The sequence below is a fragment of the Mesoplodon bidens genome (genome assembly GCF_964165515.1).
Source record: "Mesoplodon bidens genome assembly, contig: HAP1_SCAFFOLD_59, whole genome shotgun sequence".
Classification (NCBI taxonomy): domain Eukaryota; kingdom Metazoa; phylum Chordata; class Mammalia; order Artiodactyla; family Ziphiidae; genus Mesoplodon; species Mesoplodon bidens.
Genome location: NW_027671484.1, coordinates 666,246 through 683,489, shown reverse-complemented (window position 1 = coordinate 683,489; position 17,244 = coordinate 666,246). Strand labels below are relative to the sequence as shown.

The following is a 17,244-nucleotide window of genomic DNA, read 5'->3' as shown; positions in this document are numbered from 1 at the left end:
GGGAATGAGGGGCCACAGCTTTGTTGGTGGCCCGGTGTGAGTGGGGTTCTGCTGGCCTTTATGCAGGAGTTGCCAGGCTGCCACCTGTAAAGAAGAGGATGTGTCACCCATACCTTCCGCTGGAATTTCTCTCCGGACAGAGGTGAGGAAAGAAAAAAGCATTGGGGGCTGGGACAGGTGGGGTATCTCAGGCAGGACAATGGAAAGCTTCCGGAAGAGCGCCCGTGGGCAGGACCACCCTGGCTGGACAGCAGGCACCAAGTTGGCCTGCGTGCTGTTGCTGGGGTGGCTCCATGGCCCTTCCTCTAGTCTTACAATCCCTTGTACATATTCAGGTGTTTTACCTGGGAAGGGTGGGAACAGTTCAGCAGCAGCTGGCCTGGGGCTCAGCTCACCTTTATTCAGAGATGCCTCTGCACGATCCCCAAGTGTTGCAATGAGGACGCTCCTTGCCTGGGGTGTGGGTTGCTGTCTGTATGGGAGATGATTCCCCACCTCTGACCAATTTCAGAATTGTTTACCGCTGGAGCAAGTGCCCTGATAGGGTTTTCCTCTGTATAACTGGTGGGTTCAGGTTTTTTTTTCTTTTATGGTTCAAGTTAGATTTTATTCCTCTTTTATGTATTTATAGATATAAGCATGGAAATAATTCATTCCTATAAATACATCTGTGTGAAGGGAAAAACTTTTTTCTGTATTATTTTTAAATTTTATTTTTTTAAATTTTGAAATTTAATTTTATTTATTTTTTTATACAGCAGGTTATTATTAGTTATGTATTTTATGCATATACATGTATGCAGGTCAATCCCAATCTCCCAACTCATCCCACCACCACCACACCATGGCTTCCCACACTTGGTGTCCATACGTTTGTTCTCTACCTCTGTCTCTATTTCTTCCCTGCAAACCAGTTCATCTGTACCAGTTTTTAGGTTCCACATATATGCATTAATATACAATATTTGTTTTCCTCTTTCTGACTTACTTCATTCTGTATGACAGTCTCTAGATCCATCGATGTCTCTACAAATGACCCAGTTTCATTCCTTTTTATGGCTGAGTAATATTCCATTTTATACATGTACCACATCTATATCCATTCATCTGTCTGTGGGCATTTAGGTTGCTTCCATTACCTGGCTATTGTAAATAGTGCTGCAATGAACATTGTGGTGAATGTACCTTTTTGATTTATGGTTTTCTTTGGGTATATGCCCAGAAGTGGGATTGCTGGATCAGATGGTAGTTCTATTTCTAGTTTTTTTTAACGAAACTCCATACTGTTCTCCATAGTGACTGTATCAATTTACATTCCCACCAATAGTGTTAGAGGTCTCCTTTTGTCCACACCCTCCCCAGAATTTGTTGTTTGTAGATTTTCTGATGATGCCGATTCTAACAGTGTGAAGTGATACCTCATTGTAGTTTTGATTTGCATTTCTCTAATAATTAGTGCTGTTGAGCAGCTTTTCATGTGCGTCTTGGCCATCTCTGTGTCTTCTTTGAAGAAACGTATCTTTAGATCTTCTGCCCATTTTTGTATTGGGTTGTTTGATTTTTTAATATTAAGCTGCATGAGCTGTTTATATATATTGTAGATTAAGCCTTTGTCCATTGATTCGTATGCAACTATTTTCGCCCCTTCTGAGGGATGCCTTTTTCCATTCCCGTTTTTTTAACCAAAAAAGAAAGAAAGAAAAAGAAGCAGAAAACTAATGTGCATAAAATATGCCTTTTGAAATGGTCGTTTTGAAATATGGACGTCCTTTGAATTTTTTGGTCGATATGTGACCCCAGGATTTGTTTTCAGGGCAGGTGTCATTTACAGGCCTGCAATGATTTTGAATATCAAGTGACCTTTAGCGCTGGGATTAAAGCTGCTGTTGTGTGAAACGGCCACAAGGTGGCAGCAGTTCTCCCTTACCAATTCTTGTTACTAGGGCAACAGAGCCTCAATGGAAGTCGTGTTCTAGATTGGAATTTAGAATGGAATGTGCCAGGAGAAAGCCCCTCAAGTTTGTCTCCCTACTTCTTGTTCGTGTTTTTAATTTAATTTTTATTTTTTATTACAGCAAGTTTGATTACAATGTTTGGCTTGTTGGAGGTGTGGAAGATGTGGTTCTTTTACACATATACACATGTCTGTTTTTCCTGGGATACTTTTCCCATGTACGTTATGACAGAATGTTGAGTAGTCTTTTGGTATTCCGTAGGTCTTTGGTGATTATATATGTCACCTGTGTTTGTATAAGTCTCTTAACCCCGATATCCTAATGAAACCAATCCTCACACCTTTCCATTGGTGAACCATAAGTTTGTTTAATGAATCTCTGATTGCCCTTCTCGGTGGAAATATCTGCCCTGGTATCCATTTTTAGGTAACACCTATAAGTGATATGATATGATATGTGTCTTTCACTTTCTCACTTACTACAAGTCACGTGATTACCTCTAGACTCATCTACGGTGGTGCAAATGGCATTGTGTTCTTTTTTTCCTTGGCTTCTCTTCTGCCTTAGCGAGGTCCATTTTCAACAATGTGATTCCCTGAGTGTTGTGGATTAGCTGACCTGGGAAGCCTTACACTGCTGCCCGGCCCTCCCCAGGTGTGCCTGGTTGAGGTCAATATAAACAGTGCTCCAGGCAGCAATAGCCCCTGAAGCTGTTCCTGACTCCATATTCTCTGCCCCGTCAGCAGTCTCGGGGCTGTGCTGGTGGGAGGGAATGAGGGGCCACAGCTTTCTTGGTGGCCCGGTGTGAGTGGGCTTCTACTGGCCTTTCTGCTGGAGTTGCCAGGCTGCCACCTGTAAAGAAGAGGATATGTCACCCATACCTTCCGCTGGAATTTCTCTCCGGAGAGAGGTGAGAAAGGAAAAAAGCAGTGGGGGCCGGGACAGGTGGGGTATCTCAGGCAGGACAATGGAAAGCTTCCGGAAGAGCGCCCGGGGGCAGGACCACCCTGGCTGGCCTGCAGGCACCAAGTTGGCCTGCGTGCTGTTGCTGGTGTGGCTCCACAGCCTTTCCTCTAGTCTTTCAAGCCCTTGTACATATTCAGGTGTTTTACCTGGGAAGGGTGGGAACAGTTCAGCAGCAGCTGGCCTGGGGCTCAGCTCACCTTTATTCAGAGATGCATCTGCACGATCCCCCAGCTTTGCAATGAGGACGCTCCTTGAGTGGGGTGTGGGTTGCTGGCTGTATGGGAGATGATTCCCCACCTCTGACCAATTTCAGAATTGTTTACCGCTGGAGCAAGTGCCCTGATAGGGTTTTCCTCTGTATAACTGGTGGGTTCAGGTTTTTTTTTCTTTTATGTTTCAAGTTAGATTTTATTCCTCTTTTATGTATTTATAGATATAAGCATGGAAATAATTCATTCCTATAAATACATCTGTGTGAAGGGAAGAACTTTTTTCTGTATTATTTTTAAATTTTCTTTTTTTAAATTTTGAAATTTAATTTTATTTATTTTTTTATACAGCAGGTTATTATTAGTTATGTATTTTATGCATATACATGTATGCAGGTCAATCCCAATCTCCCAACTCATCCCACCACCACCACACCATTGCTTCCCACACTTGGTGTCCATACGTTTGTTCTCTACCTCTGTCTCTATTTCTTCCCTGCAAACCAGTTCATCTGTACCAGTTTTTAGGTTCCACATATATGCATTAATATACAATATTTTTTTTCCTCTTTCTGACTTACTTCATTCTGTATGACAGTCACTAGATCCATCCATATCTCTACAAATGACCCAGTTTCATTCCTTTTTATGGCCGAGTAATATTCCATTTTATATATGTACCCCATCTTTATCCATTCATCTGTCTGTGGGCATTTAGTTTGCTTCCATTACCTGGCTATTGTAAATAGTGCTGCAATGAACATTGTGGTGAATGTGCCTTTTTGATTTATGGTTTTCTTTGTGTATATGCCCAGAAGTGGGATTGCTGGATCAGATGGTAATTCTATTTCTAGTTTTTTTAAGGAAACTCCATTCTGTTCTCCATAATGACTGTATCAATTAACATTCCCACCAATAGTGGAAGAGGGCTCCTTTTGTCCACACCCTCCCCAGAATTTGTTGTTTGTAGGTTTTCTGATGATGCCGATTCTAACAGTTATGAGGTGATACCTTATTGTTGTTTTGATTTGCATTTCTCTAATAATTAGTGATGTTGAGCAGCTTTTCATGTGCGTCTTGGTCATATCTGTGTCGTCTTTGATGAAACGTCTCTTGAGATCTTCTGCCCATTTCTGTATTGGGAGGGTAGTGGGTGGGTCAGGCTACGTGCTCATGCACGTGTCAGTGCCACCGTAAGGGCCAGGAGTAGGGTACTGCGTAGGGTAAGGTGTAAGTCTGGTGGTGGGTTTCCGTTCCGGGCTTGGTTTAGGGTTAGGGAGCGGCAAGGCTTAGGGCACAGGAGAGGGTACGGAAACGTGGGAGGGTCAGGCTACGTGCTGAAGAACGGGTCAGTGCCAGGGTGTGGACCAGGAGTAGGGTACGGCGTAGGGTATTGTGTAAGGGCGGCGGTGGGTGTCCATTCCGGTCTAGGGTTAGGGTTAGGGACCGTTAAGGCTTAGGGCACACGTGAGGGTACGGAAACGTGGGAGGGTCAGGCTACGTGCTGAAAAACATGTCAGTGCCAGTGTATGGGCCAGGAGTTGGGTACGGCGTAGGGTATGGTGTAGGGGTCGTGGTGGGTATCCGTTCCAGGCAAGTGTTAGGGGTAGGGAACCGCAAGACTTAGGGCACAGGTGGGGTTACGTAAACGTGGGAGGGTCAGACTACGTGCTGATGCACGGGTCAATGACAGCGTACTCCCAGGTGTGGGCTTCGGCGTAGGGTAAGGTGTAGGCCCGGTGGTGGGTTTCCGTTCCAGGCCAGGGTAAGGGTTAGCGAATGGCAAGGCTTAGGGCACAGGTGAGGGTACGGAAAAGTGGGAGGGTCAGGGTACGTGCTCACGCACGTGTCAGTGTCAGCTTCCGGGCAGGAGTAGGCTTCGACATACGGTAAGGTGTAGGGCTGGTGGTGGGTCTCCGTTCTGGGCTAGGGTTAGGGTTAGGGATCGGGAAGGCTTAAGGCACAGTTGAGGGTACGGAAACGTGGGAGGGTCAGGCTCCATGCTGACGCACGGGTCAGTTCCAGCGTACGGGCCAGGAGTAAGTTACTGCGTAGGGTAAGGTGTAGGGCTGGTGGTGGGTTTCCGTTTTGGTATAGGGTTAGGGAACGGCAAGGCTAAGGGCACAGGTGAGGGTACAGAAAGTTGGGAGAGGTAGGCTACGTGCTGACGCATGGGTCAGTGCCAGCGTACGGGCAAAGAGTAGGGCACGGCGTAGGGTAAGCTGTAGGGCTGGTGGTGTGTTTCCGGTCTGGGCTAGGGTTAGGGTTAGGGAACGGCAAGGCTTAGGGCACTGGTGAGGGTGCGGAAACGTGGGAGTGGTAGGCTATGTGCTGAGGCACGGGTCAGTGCTAGCGTATGGGGCAGGATTAGCGTACGGCGTATGGTAATGTGTAGGGCTGGTGGTGGGTTTCCGTTACGGGCTAGGGTTAGGGTTAGGCAATGGCAAAGCATAGGGCACAGTAGATGGTACGGAAACGTGGGAGGGTCAGGCTACGTGTTGACGCACGGGTCAGTGCCAGCGTAGGGGCCAAGAGTAGGGTACGGCGTAGTGTATGGTGTAGGGTTAGGGTTAGGGAACGGCAAGGCTTAGGGCACAGGTGAGGGTACAGAAACGTGGGAGGGTCAGGCTACGCGCTGACGCATGGGTCAGTGACAGCATACGGGCCAGAAGTCGTGTACGGCGTAGGGTAAGGTGTCGGGCTGGCTGTGGTTTCCCGTTCCGGGCTAGGGTTAGGGTTACAGAACGGCAAGGCTTAGGGCACAGGTGAGGGTATGAAAACGTGGGAGGGTCATGCTACGTGCTGACGCACGGGTCAGTGCCAGCGTACAGGCCAGGTGTAGGCAACAGCGTAGGGTAATGTGTAGGGCTGTTGGTTGGTTTCCTTTCCGGGCTAGGGTTAGGGTTAGGGAATGGCAAGGCATAGGGCACCGGTGAGGGTATGAAAACGTGGGAGGGTCATGCTACGTGCTGACACACGGGTCAGTGCCAGCATATGGGCCCGGCGTAGGCTACGGCGTACGGTAAGGTGTAGGGCTGGTGGTGGGTTTCCTTTCCGGGCTAGGGTTAGGGTTAGGTATCGGTAAGGCTTAGGGCACAGGTGAGGGTACGGAAACGTGTGAGAGGCAGGCTACGTGCTGACACACAGGTCAGTGCCACCGTACGGGCCAGGAGTTGGGTACGGCGTAGGGTATGCTGTAGGGGTGGTCGTGGGATTCCGTTCCGGGCTAGAGTTAGGGATAGGGAACCCCAAGACTTAGGGCACAGGTGAGGTTATGGAAACGTGGGAGTGTCAGACTACGTGCTGACACATGGGTCAATGACAGCGTACGCCCAGGTGTAGGCTTCGGTGTAGGGTAAGGTGTAGGCCCGGTGGTGGGTTTCCGTTCTGGGCTAGGTTTAGGGTTAGCGAACGGCAAGGCTTAGGGCACAGGTGAGGGTACGGAAAAGTGGGAGGGTCAGGCTACGTGCTCACGCACGTGTCAGTGTCAGCTTCTGGGCAGGAGTAGGCTTCGACGTAGGGTAAGGTGTAGGGCTGGTGGTGGGTCTCTGTTCCGGGCTAGGGTTAGGGTTACGGAACGGCAAGGCTTAGGGCACAGGTGAGGGTACAGAAACGTGGGTGGGTCAGGCTACGTGCTGACGCACGGGTCAGTGCCAGCGTATAGGCCAAGAGTAGGGTACGGCGTACGGTAAGGTGTAGGGCTGGTGGTGGGTTTCCGTTCCCGGCTAGGGTTAGGGTTAGGGAAAGGCAATGCTTAGGGCACAGGTGAGGGTACGGAAACGTGGGTGGGTCAGGCTACATGCTGAATCACGTGTCAGTGCCAGCGTACGGTCCAGGAATAGGGTACGGCGTAGGGTAAGGTGTAGGGCTGGTGGTGGGTTTCTGTTCCGGGCTAGGGTTAGTGTTAGGGAATTGCGAGGCTTAGGGCACAGGTGAGGGTAAGGAAACGTGGGAAAGGCAGGCTACGTGCTGACACACTGGTCAGTGCCACCGTACGGGGCAGGAGTTGGGTATGACGTTGGGTATGGTTTAGGGGTGGTGGTGGGTTTCCTTTCCGGGCAACTGTTAGGGGAAGGGAACCACAAGACTTAGGGCACAGGTGAGGTTACAGAAACGTGGGGAGGTCACACTACGTGCTGACGCACGGGTCAATGACAGCGTACGCCCAGGTGTAGTCTTCGGCGTAGTGTAAGGTGTAGGCCCGGTGGTGGGTTTCCGTTCCGGGCCAGGGTAAGGGTTAGCGAACGCAAGGCTTAGGGAACAGGTGAGGGTACGGAAAAGTGGGAGGGTCTGGGTACGTGCTCACGCACGTGTCAGTGTCAGCTTACGGGCAGGAGTAGGCTTCGACAAGGGTAAGCGGTAGGGCTGATGGTGGGTCTCCGTTCCGGGCTAGGGTTAGGGTTAGGGAACAGCGAGGCTTAGGGCACAGGTGAGGGTACGGAAACGTGGGAGTGTCAGGCTCCATGCTGACACATGGGTCAGTGCTAGCGTACGGGGCAGGATTAGGGTACGGCGTAGGGTAAGGTGTAGGGCTGGTGGTGGGTTTCCATTCTGGGCTAGGGTTAGGGTTAGGGAATGGCAAAGCTTAGGGCACAGAAGATGGCACGGAAACGTGGGAGGGTCATGCTACGTGTTGACGCACGGGTCAGTGCCAGCGTACGGGCCAAGAGTAGGGTACGGCGTAGGGTAATGTGTAGGGTTAGGGTTAGGGAACGGCAAGGCATAAGGCACAGGTGCGGGTACGGAAACGTGGGAGGTTCAGGCTATGTTCTGACGCACAGGTCAGTGCCAGCGTACGGGCCAGGAGTAAGGTACGGCGTAGGGTAAGGTGTAGGGCTGGTGGTGGGTTTCCTTTCCAGGCTAAGGTTAGGTTTAGGGAATGACAAGGCTTCGGGTTCGGGTGAGGATACGGAAACGTGGGAGGGGCAGGCTACGTGCTGACGCACAAGTCAGTGCCAGCGTATGGGCCAGGAGTGGGCTATGGCGTAGAGTAAGGTGTAGGGCTGGTGGTAGGTTTCCGTTCGTGGTTATGGTTAGGGTTATGGAACGGCAAGGCTTAGGACAGAGGTGAGGGTACGGGAACGTGGGAGGGTCAGGCTACGTGCTGACGCACGGATCAGTGCCAGCGTACGGGCCAGGAATAGGCTACGGCGTAGGGTAAGGTTTAGGGCTGGTGGTGGGTTTCTACTCTGGGCTAGGGTTAGGGTTAGGGCACGACAAGCCTTAGGTCACAGGTGAGGGTACGGAAATGGGGGAAGGTCAGGCTATGTGCTGACGCACGTGTCAGTGCCAGCGTACAGGCCAGGAGTAGGCAACAGCGTAGGGTAAGGTGTAGGGCTGGTGGTTGGTTTCCTTTCCGGGCTAGGGTTAGGGTTAGGGAATGGCAAGGCATAGGGCACAGGTGAGGGTATGGAAACGTGGGAGGGTCATGCTACGTGCTGACACACGGGTCAGTGCCAGCATATGGGCCAGGCGTAGGCTACGGCGTAGGGAAAGGTTTAGGGCTGGTGGTGGGTTTCCTTTCCGGGCTAGGGTAAGGGTTAGGGAACGGTAAGGCTTAGGGCACAGGTGAGAGTACGGAAACGTGTGAGAGGCAGGCTACGTGCTGACACACAGGTCAGTGCCACCGTACGGGCCAGGAGTTGGGTACGGCGTAGGGTATGCTGTAGGGGTGGTCGTGGGATTCCGTTCCGGGCTAGGGTTAGGGGTAGGGAATCGCAAGTCTTAGGGCACAGGTGAGGTTATGGAAACGTGGGAGTGTCAGGCTACGTGCTGACACACGGGTCAATGACAGCGTACGCCCAGGTGTAGGCTTCGGCGTAGGGTAAGGTGTAGGCCCGGTGGTGGGTTTCCGTTCTGGGCTAGGGTTAGTGTTAGCGAACGGCAAGGCTTAGGGCACAGGTGAGGGTACGGAAAAGTGGGAGGGTCAGGCTACGTGCTCACGCACGTGTCAGTGTCAGCTTCTGGGAAGGAGTAGGCTTCGATGTAGGGTAAGGTGTAGGGCTGGTGGTGGGTCTCTGTTCCGGTCTAGGGTTAGGGTTAGGGAACGGGAAGGCTTAGGGCACAGGTGAGGGTACGGAAACGTGGGAGGGTCAGGCTGCATCTGACGCAGGGTTCAGTTCCAGCGTACGCTCCAGGAGTATGGTACGGCGTAGGGTAAGGAGTAGGGCTGGTGGTGGGTTTCCGTATCGGGCTAGGGTTAGGGTTAGGGAACGGCAAGGCTTAGGGCACAGGTGAGGGTACAGAAACGGGGGACGGTCAGGCTACGTGGTGACGCACGGGTCAGTGCCAGCATACAGGCCAGGAGTAGGCAATGGCTTAGGTTAAGGTGTAGGGCTGGTGGTTGGTTTCCTTTCCAGGCTAGGGTTAGGGTTAGGGAATGGCAAGGTTTAGGGCAAAGGTGAGGGTACGGAAACGTGGGAGGGTCAGGCTCCGTGTTGACGCACGTGTCAGTGCCAGCGTACGGGCCAGGAGTAGGGTACGGCATAGGGTAAGGTGTAGGGCTGGTGGTGGGTTTCCTTTCCGGGCTAGGGTTAGGGTTAGGGATTGGCAAAGTTTGGGCACAGGTGAGCTTACAGAAACTTGTTACAGTCAAGGTACGTGTTGAAACACGGGTTAGTGTCAGCGTATGGATTAGGATTAGGGTACGGCGTAGGGTAAGGTGTAGGGCTGGTGGTGGGTTTCCTTTCCGGGCTAGGGTTAGGGTTAGGGGACGGCAAGGCTTAGGGCACAGTTGAGGGTACGGAAACGTGGGAGAGTCAGGCTACCTGCTGACGCATAGGTCAGTGCCAGCGTATGGGCCAGGAGTAGGGTACGGCGTAGGGTAAGGTGTAGGGCTGGTGGTGGGTTTCCGTTCTTGGCTAGGGTTAGGGTTAGGGAACGGCAAGGCTAAGGACACAGGTGAGGGTACGGAAACTTGGGAGAGGCAGGCTACGTGCTGACGCACGGGTCAGTGCCAGCATACAGGCCAGGAGTAGGGTACGGCATAGGGTATGGTGTAGGGCTGGTGGTGGGTTTCAGTTCAGGGCTAGGGTTAGGGTTAGTGAACGGCAAGGCTTAGGGCACAGGTGAGGGTACAGAAACGTGTTAGGTTCATGGTGCATGTTGATGCATGGAATAGTGTCATCGTACGCATTAGGATTAGGGTACGGCGTAGAGTAAGGTGTACGGATGGCGGTAGGTTTACATTCCGGTGTAGGGTTAGGGATAGCGAATTGCAAGGTATAGGGCACAGGTGATGGTACGGAAATGTGTTAGGTTCAGGGTACGTGTTGACTCACGGGTTAGTGTGAGCGTACGCATGAGGATTAGGGTACCGCATAGAGTAAGGTGTAGGGTTGGTGGTAGGTTTCCGTTCCAGTCTAGGGTAATGTTTAGGGACTGGCAAAGTTTAGGGCACAGGTGAGGGTACGAAACGTGTTAGGGTCACGGTACGTGTTGATGCACAGGTTAGTGTCAGCATACGAATAAGGATTAGGGTATGGCGTAATGTAAGGTGTAGGGTTGGTGGTAGTTTTCCGTTCCGGGCTAGGGTTAAGGTAAGGGAACGGCAAGGTTTATGGCAGAGGTGAGGGTACGGAAACGTGTTAGGGTCAGGGTACGTGTTGACGTATGGATTAGGATTAGGGTACGGCTTAGGGTAAGGTGTAGGGCTGATGGTAGGTTTCTGTTCCGGGCTAAGGTTAAGGATAGGCAACGGCAAGGTTTGGGGCACAGCTGAGGGTACGGAAACGTGTTAGAGTCAGGGTACATGTTGACTCACCGGTTAGTGCCAGCGTACGGATTAGGATTAGTGTACCGTGTAGATAAGGTGCACGGTTGGTGGTAGGTTTCCGTTCCAGGCTATGGTTAGGGTTAGGGAAAGTCAAGGTTTCTATTTGTAGGTTTTTTAAGGAAACTCCATACTGTTCTCCATAGTGACTGTATCAATTTACATTCCCAACAATAGTGGAAGAGGGCTCCTTTTGTCCACACCCTCCGCAGAATTTGTTGTCTGTAGATTTTCTGATGATGCCGATTCTAACAGGTGTGAGGTGATACCTCATTGTAGTTTTGATTTGCATTTCTCTAATAATTAGTGCTCTTGAGCAGCTTTTCATGTGCATCTTAGCCATCTCTGTGTCTTCTTTGAAGAAACGTCTCTTTAGATATTCTGCCCATGTTTGTATTGGGTTGTTTGTTTTTTTAATATTAAGCTGCATGAGCTGTTTATATATATTGGAGATTAAACCTTTGTCCATTGATTCGTTTGCAACTATTTTCGCCCCTTCTGAGGGATGCCTTTTTCCATTCCCGTGCTTTTAACCAAAAAAGAAAGAAAGAAAAAGAAGCAGAACACTAATGTGCATAAAATATGCCTTTTGAAACGGTCGTTTTGAAATATGGACGAGCTTTAAATTTTTTGGTCGATATGGGGCCCCAGGATTTGTTTTCAGGGCAGGTGTCATTTACAGGCCTGCAATGATTTTGAATATCAACTGACCTTTAGCACTGGGATTAAAGCTGCTGTTGTGTGAAACGGCCACTAGGTGGCAGCAGTTCTCCCTTAACACAACTGGTTACTAGGGCAACAGAGCCTCAATGGACGTCGTGTTCTACATTGGAATTTAGAATGGAATGTGCCAGGAGAAAGCCCCTCAAGTTTGACTCCCTACTTCTTGTTCGTATTTTTAATTTAATATTTTTTTATTATAGCAAGTTTGATTACAATATTTGGCTTGTTGGAGGTGTGGAAGATGTGGTTCTTTTACACATATACAGATGTCTGTACTTCCTGGGATCCTTTTCCCATGTACGTTATGACAGAATGTTGAGTAGTCTTCTCTTGGTATTCCGTAGGTCTTTCGTGATTATATATGTCACCTCTGTTTGTATATGTCTGTTAACCCCGATATCGTAATGAAACCAATCCTCACACCTTTCCATTGGTGAACCATATGTTTGTTTAATGAATCTATGATTGCACTTCTCAGTGGAAATGACTGCCCTGGTTTCTATTTTAGGTAACACCTATAAGTGATATGAAATGATATGTGTCTTTCTCTTTCTGACTTACTACAAGTCACGTGATTACCTCTAGACTCATCTACAGTGCTGCAAATGGCATTGTGTCCTTATTTTCCTTGGCTTCTATTCTGCCTTAGCGAGGTCCATTTTCAACAATGTAATTCCCTGAGGGTTGTGGATTAGCTGACCTGGGCAGCCTTACCCTGCCGGCCGGCCCTCCCCAGGTCTGCCTGGTTGAGGTCAATATAAACAGCGCTCCAGGCAGCAATAGCCCCTGAAGCTGTGCCTGACTCCATATTCTCTGCCCCGTCAGCAGTCTCGGGTCTGTGCTGGTGGGAGGGAGTGAGGGGCCACAGCTTTGTTGGTGGCCCTGTGTGAGTGGGGTTCTGCTGGCCTTTCTGCAGGAGTTGCCAGGCTGCCACCTGTAAAGAAGAGGATGTGTCACCCATAACTTCCGATGGAATTTCTCTCCGGACAGAGGAGAGGAAGGAAAAAAGCAGTGGGGGCCGGGACAGGTTGGGTATCTCAGGCAGGACAATGGAAAGGTTCCGGAAGAGTGCCCGGGGCCAGGACCACCCTGGCTGGCCTGCAGTCACCAAGTTGGCCTGCGTGCTGTCGCTGGTGTGGCTCCACGGCCCTTCCTCTAGGCTTTCAAGCCTTTGTACTTATTCAGGTGTTTGACCTGGGAAGGGTGGGAACACTTCAGCAGCCGCTGACCTGGGGCTCAGCTCACCTTTATTCAGAGATGCCTCGGCACGGTCCCCCAGCTTTGCAATGAGGATGCTCCTTGCATGGGGTGTGGGTTGCTGGCTGTATGGGAGATGATTCCCCACCTCTGACCAATTTCAGAATTGTTTACCGCTGGAGCAAGTGCCCTGATACGGTTTTCCTCTGTATAACTGGTGGGTTCATGTTTTTTTTTCGTTTATGGTTCAAGTTAGATTTTATTCCTCTTTTATGTATTTATAGATATAAGCATGGAAATAATTCATTCCTATAAATACATCTGTGTGAAGGGAAGAACTTTTTTCTGTTTTATTTTTAAATTTTATATTTTAAAATTTTGAAATTTAATTTTATTTACTTTTTTATACAGCGGGTTATTATTAGTTATGTATTTTATGCATATACATGTATACAGGTCAATCTCAAACTCCCAACTCATCCCACCACCACCACCCCATGGCTTCACACACTTGGTGTCCATACGTTTGTTCTCTACCTCTGTGTCTCTATTTCTTCCCTGCAAACCAGTTCATCTGTACCATTTTTTAGGTTCCACATATATGCATTCATATACAATATTTGTTTTCCTCTTTCTGAGTAACTTCATTCTGTATGACAGTCTCTAGATCCATCGATGTCTCTACAAATGACCCAGTTTCATTCCTTTTTATGGCCGAGTAATATTCCATTTTATATATGTACCCCATCTTTATCCATTCATCTGTCTGTGGGCATTTAGGTTGCTTCCATTACCTGGCCTTTGTAAATAGTGCTGCAATGAACATTGTGGTGAATGGGCATTTCTGATTTATGGTTTTCTTTGGGTATATGAGCAGAAGTGGGATTGCTGGATCAGATGGTAATTCTATTTCTATTTTTTTTAAGGAAACTCCATAGTGTTCTCCATAGTGAGTGTATCAATTTACATTCCCACCAATAGTGGAAGAGGTCTCCTTTTGTCCACACCCTCCCCAGAATTTGTTGTTTGTAGATTTTCTGATGATGCCGATTCTAACAGGTGTGAGGTGATACCTCATTGTAGTTTTGATTTGCATTTCTCTAATAATTAGTGCTGTTGAACAGCTTTTCATGTGCGTCTTGGCCATCTCTGTGTCTTCTTTGAAGAAACGTCTCTTTAGATCTGCCCATTTTTGTATTGGGTTGTTTGTTTTTTTAATATTAAGCTGCATGAGCTGTTTATATATATTGGAGATTAAACCTTTGTCCATTGATTCGTTTGCAAATATTTTCGCCCCTTCTGAGGGATGCCTTTTTCCATTCCCGTGTTTTTAACCAAAATAGAAAGAAAGAAATAGAAGCAGAACATTAATGGGCATAAAATATGCCTTTTGAAACGGTCGTTTTGAAATATGGACGTCCTTTAAATTTTTTGGTCGATATGTGACCCCAGGATTTGTTTTCAGGGCAGGTGTCATTTACAGGCCTGCAATGATTTTGAATATCACCTGACCATTAGCGCTGGGATTAAAGCTGCTGTTGTGTGAAACGGCCACAAGGTGGCAGCAGTTCTCTCTTTCATATCTGGTTACTAGGGCAACAGAGCCTCAATGGAAGTCGCCTTCTAGATTGGAATTTAGAACTGAATGTGACAGGAAAAAGCCCCTCAAGTTTGTCTCACTACTTCTTGTTCTTTTTTTTAATTTAATTTTTTATTTTTTATTACAGCAAGTTTGATTACAATGTTTGGCTTGTTGTAGGTATGGTAGATGTGGTTCTTTTACACATATACAGATGTCTGTTCTTACTGGGATCCTTTTCCCATTTACGTTATGACAGAATGTTGTGTACTCCTCTCTTTGTATTCCGTAGCTCTTTGGTTATTATATATATCACCTGTGTTTGTATGTCTGTTAACCCCAATATCGTAATGAAACCAATCCTCACACCTTTCCATTGGTGAACCATAAGTTTGTTTAGTGAATATGTGATTGCCCTTCTCCGTGGAAATATCTGCCCTGGTATCCATTTTTAGGTAACACCTATAAGTGATATGATACGATATGTGCCTTTCACTTTCTGACTTACTACATGTCACATGATTACCTCTAGACTCATCTACGGTGCTGCAAATGGCATTGTGTCCTTATTTTCCTTGGCTTCTATTCTGCCTTAGCGAGGTCCATTTTCAACAATGTGATTCCCTGAGGGTTTTGGATTAGCTGACCTGGGCAGCCTTACCGTGCCGGCCGGCCCTCCCCAGGTGTGCCTGGTTGAGGTCAATATAAACAGCGCTCCAGGCAGCAATAGCCCCTGAAGCTGTGCCTGACTCCATATTCTCTGCCCCGTCAGCAGTCTCGGGGCTCTGCTGCTGGGAGCGTGTGAGGGGCCACGGCTTTGTGGGTGGCCCGGTGTGTGTGGGGCTCTGCTGGACTTTGTGCAGGAGTTGCCAGGCTGCCACCTGTAAAGAAGAGGATGTGTCACCCATAAGTTCCACTGGAATTTCTCTCCGGGCTGAGGTAAGGAAGGAAAAAAAGGGGTGGGGTCCGGGACAGGAGGGGTATCTCAGGCAGGGAAATGGAAAGCTTCCAGAAGAGCGCCCGGGGTCAGGACCATCCTGCCTCGACTGCAGGCACCAAGTTGGCCTGTGTGCTGTCGCCTGTGTGGCTCCACGGCCCTTCCTCTAGGATTTCATGCCCTTGTACATATTCAGGTGTTTTACCTGGGAAGGGTGGGAACAGTTCAGCTGCAGCTGGCCTGGGGCTCAGCTCACCTTTATTCAGAGATGCCTCGGCACGGTCCCCCAGCTTTGCAATGAGGACGCTCCTTGCACGCGGGTTGGGTTGCTGGCTGTATGGGAGATGATTCCCCACCTCTGACCAATTTCAGAATTGTTTACCGCTGGAGCAAGTTCCCTGATAGGGCTTTCCTCTGTATAACTGGTGGGTTCAGGTTTTTTTTCGTTTATGGTTCAAGTTAGATTTTATACCTCTTTTATGTATTTATAGATATAAGCATGGAAATAATACATTCCTATAAATACATCTGTGTGCAGGGAAGAACTTTTTTCTCTTTTATTTTTAAATTTTATTTTTTAAAATTTTGAAATTTAGTTTTATTTTTTTATACAGCAGGTTATTATTAGTTATGTATTTTATGCATATGCATGTATGCAGGCCAATCCCAATCTCCCAACTCATCCCACCTCTACCACCCCATGGCTTCCCACACTTGGTGTCCATAAGTTTGTTCTCTACCTGTGTCTCTATTTCTTCCCTGCAAACCAGTTCATCTGTACCACTTTTTAGGTTCCACATATATGCATTAATATACAATATTTGTTTTCCTCTTTCTGACTTACTTCATTCTGTATGACAGTCTCTAGATCCATCGATGTCTCTACAAATGACCCAGTTTCATTCCTTTTTATGGCCGAGTAATATTCCATTTTATATATGTACCACATCTTTACCCATTCATCTGTTTGTTGGTATTTAGTTTGCTCCCTTACCTGGCTATTGTAAATAGTGCCGCAATGAACATTGTGGTGAATGTGCCTTTTTGATTTATGGTTTTCTCTGGGTATATGCCCAGAAGTGCGATTGATGGATCAGATGGTAATTCTATTTCTAGTTTTTTTAAGGAAACTCCACACTGTTCTCCATAGTGACTGTATCAATTTACATTCCCACCAATAGTGGAAGAGGGCTCCTTTTGTCCACACCCTCCCCAGAATTTGTTGTTTGTAGGTTTTCTGATGATGCCGATTCTAACATGTGTGAGGTGATACCTCATTGTAGTTTTTTTTTGTTTTGTTTTTTAATTATTTATTTATATATATATTTTTTTGTACGCGGGCCTCTCACTGTTGTGGCCTGTCCCGTTGCGGAGCACCGGCTCCGGACGCACAGACTCAGTGGCCATGGCTCACGGGCCCAGCTGCTCCGCGACATGTGGGATCTTCCCGGACCGGGGCACGAACCCGTGTCCCCTGCATTGGCAGGCGGACTCTCAACCACTGCGCCACCAGGGAAGCCCCCTCATTGTAGTTTTGATTTGCATTTCTCTAATAATTAGTGATGTTGAGCAGCTTTTCATCTGTGTCTTGGCCATGTCTGTGTCTTCTTTGAAGGATCGTCTCATGAGATCTTCTGACCATTTCTGTATTGGGAGGGTGGTTGGAGGGTAAGGCTATGTGCTCACGCACGTGTCAGTGCCAGCGTAAGGGCCAGGAGTAGGGTACTGCGTAGGGTAAGGTGTAGGTCTGGTGGTGGTTTCCGTTCCGGGCTAGGTTTAGGGTTTGGGAACGGCAAGGCTTAGGGCCCAGGTGAGGGTACGGAAACGTGGGAAGGTCAGGCTACGTTCTTACGCATGGGTCAGTGCCAATGTACGGGCCAGGAATAGGCTACGGCGTAGGCTAATGT

At 48.5% G+C, this 17,244-nt stretch overlaps 1 long non-coding RNA gene across 1 annotated transcript; it reads right to left on the bottom strand.

Moving 5' to 3' along the window:
* Positions 1–575: 575 nt before the first annotated feature.
* Positions 576–16,101, bottom strand: LOC308611305. The gene is made up of 2 exons (XR_014014838.1): positions 15,884–16,101; positions 576–685 (listed from the first exon to the last, which is right to left on the bottom strand). It is a non-coding gene; the product is annotated as an uncharacterized lncRNA (long non-coding RNA).
* Positions 16,102–17,244: the final 1,143 nt, after the last annotated feature.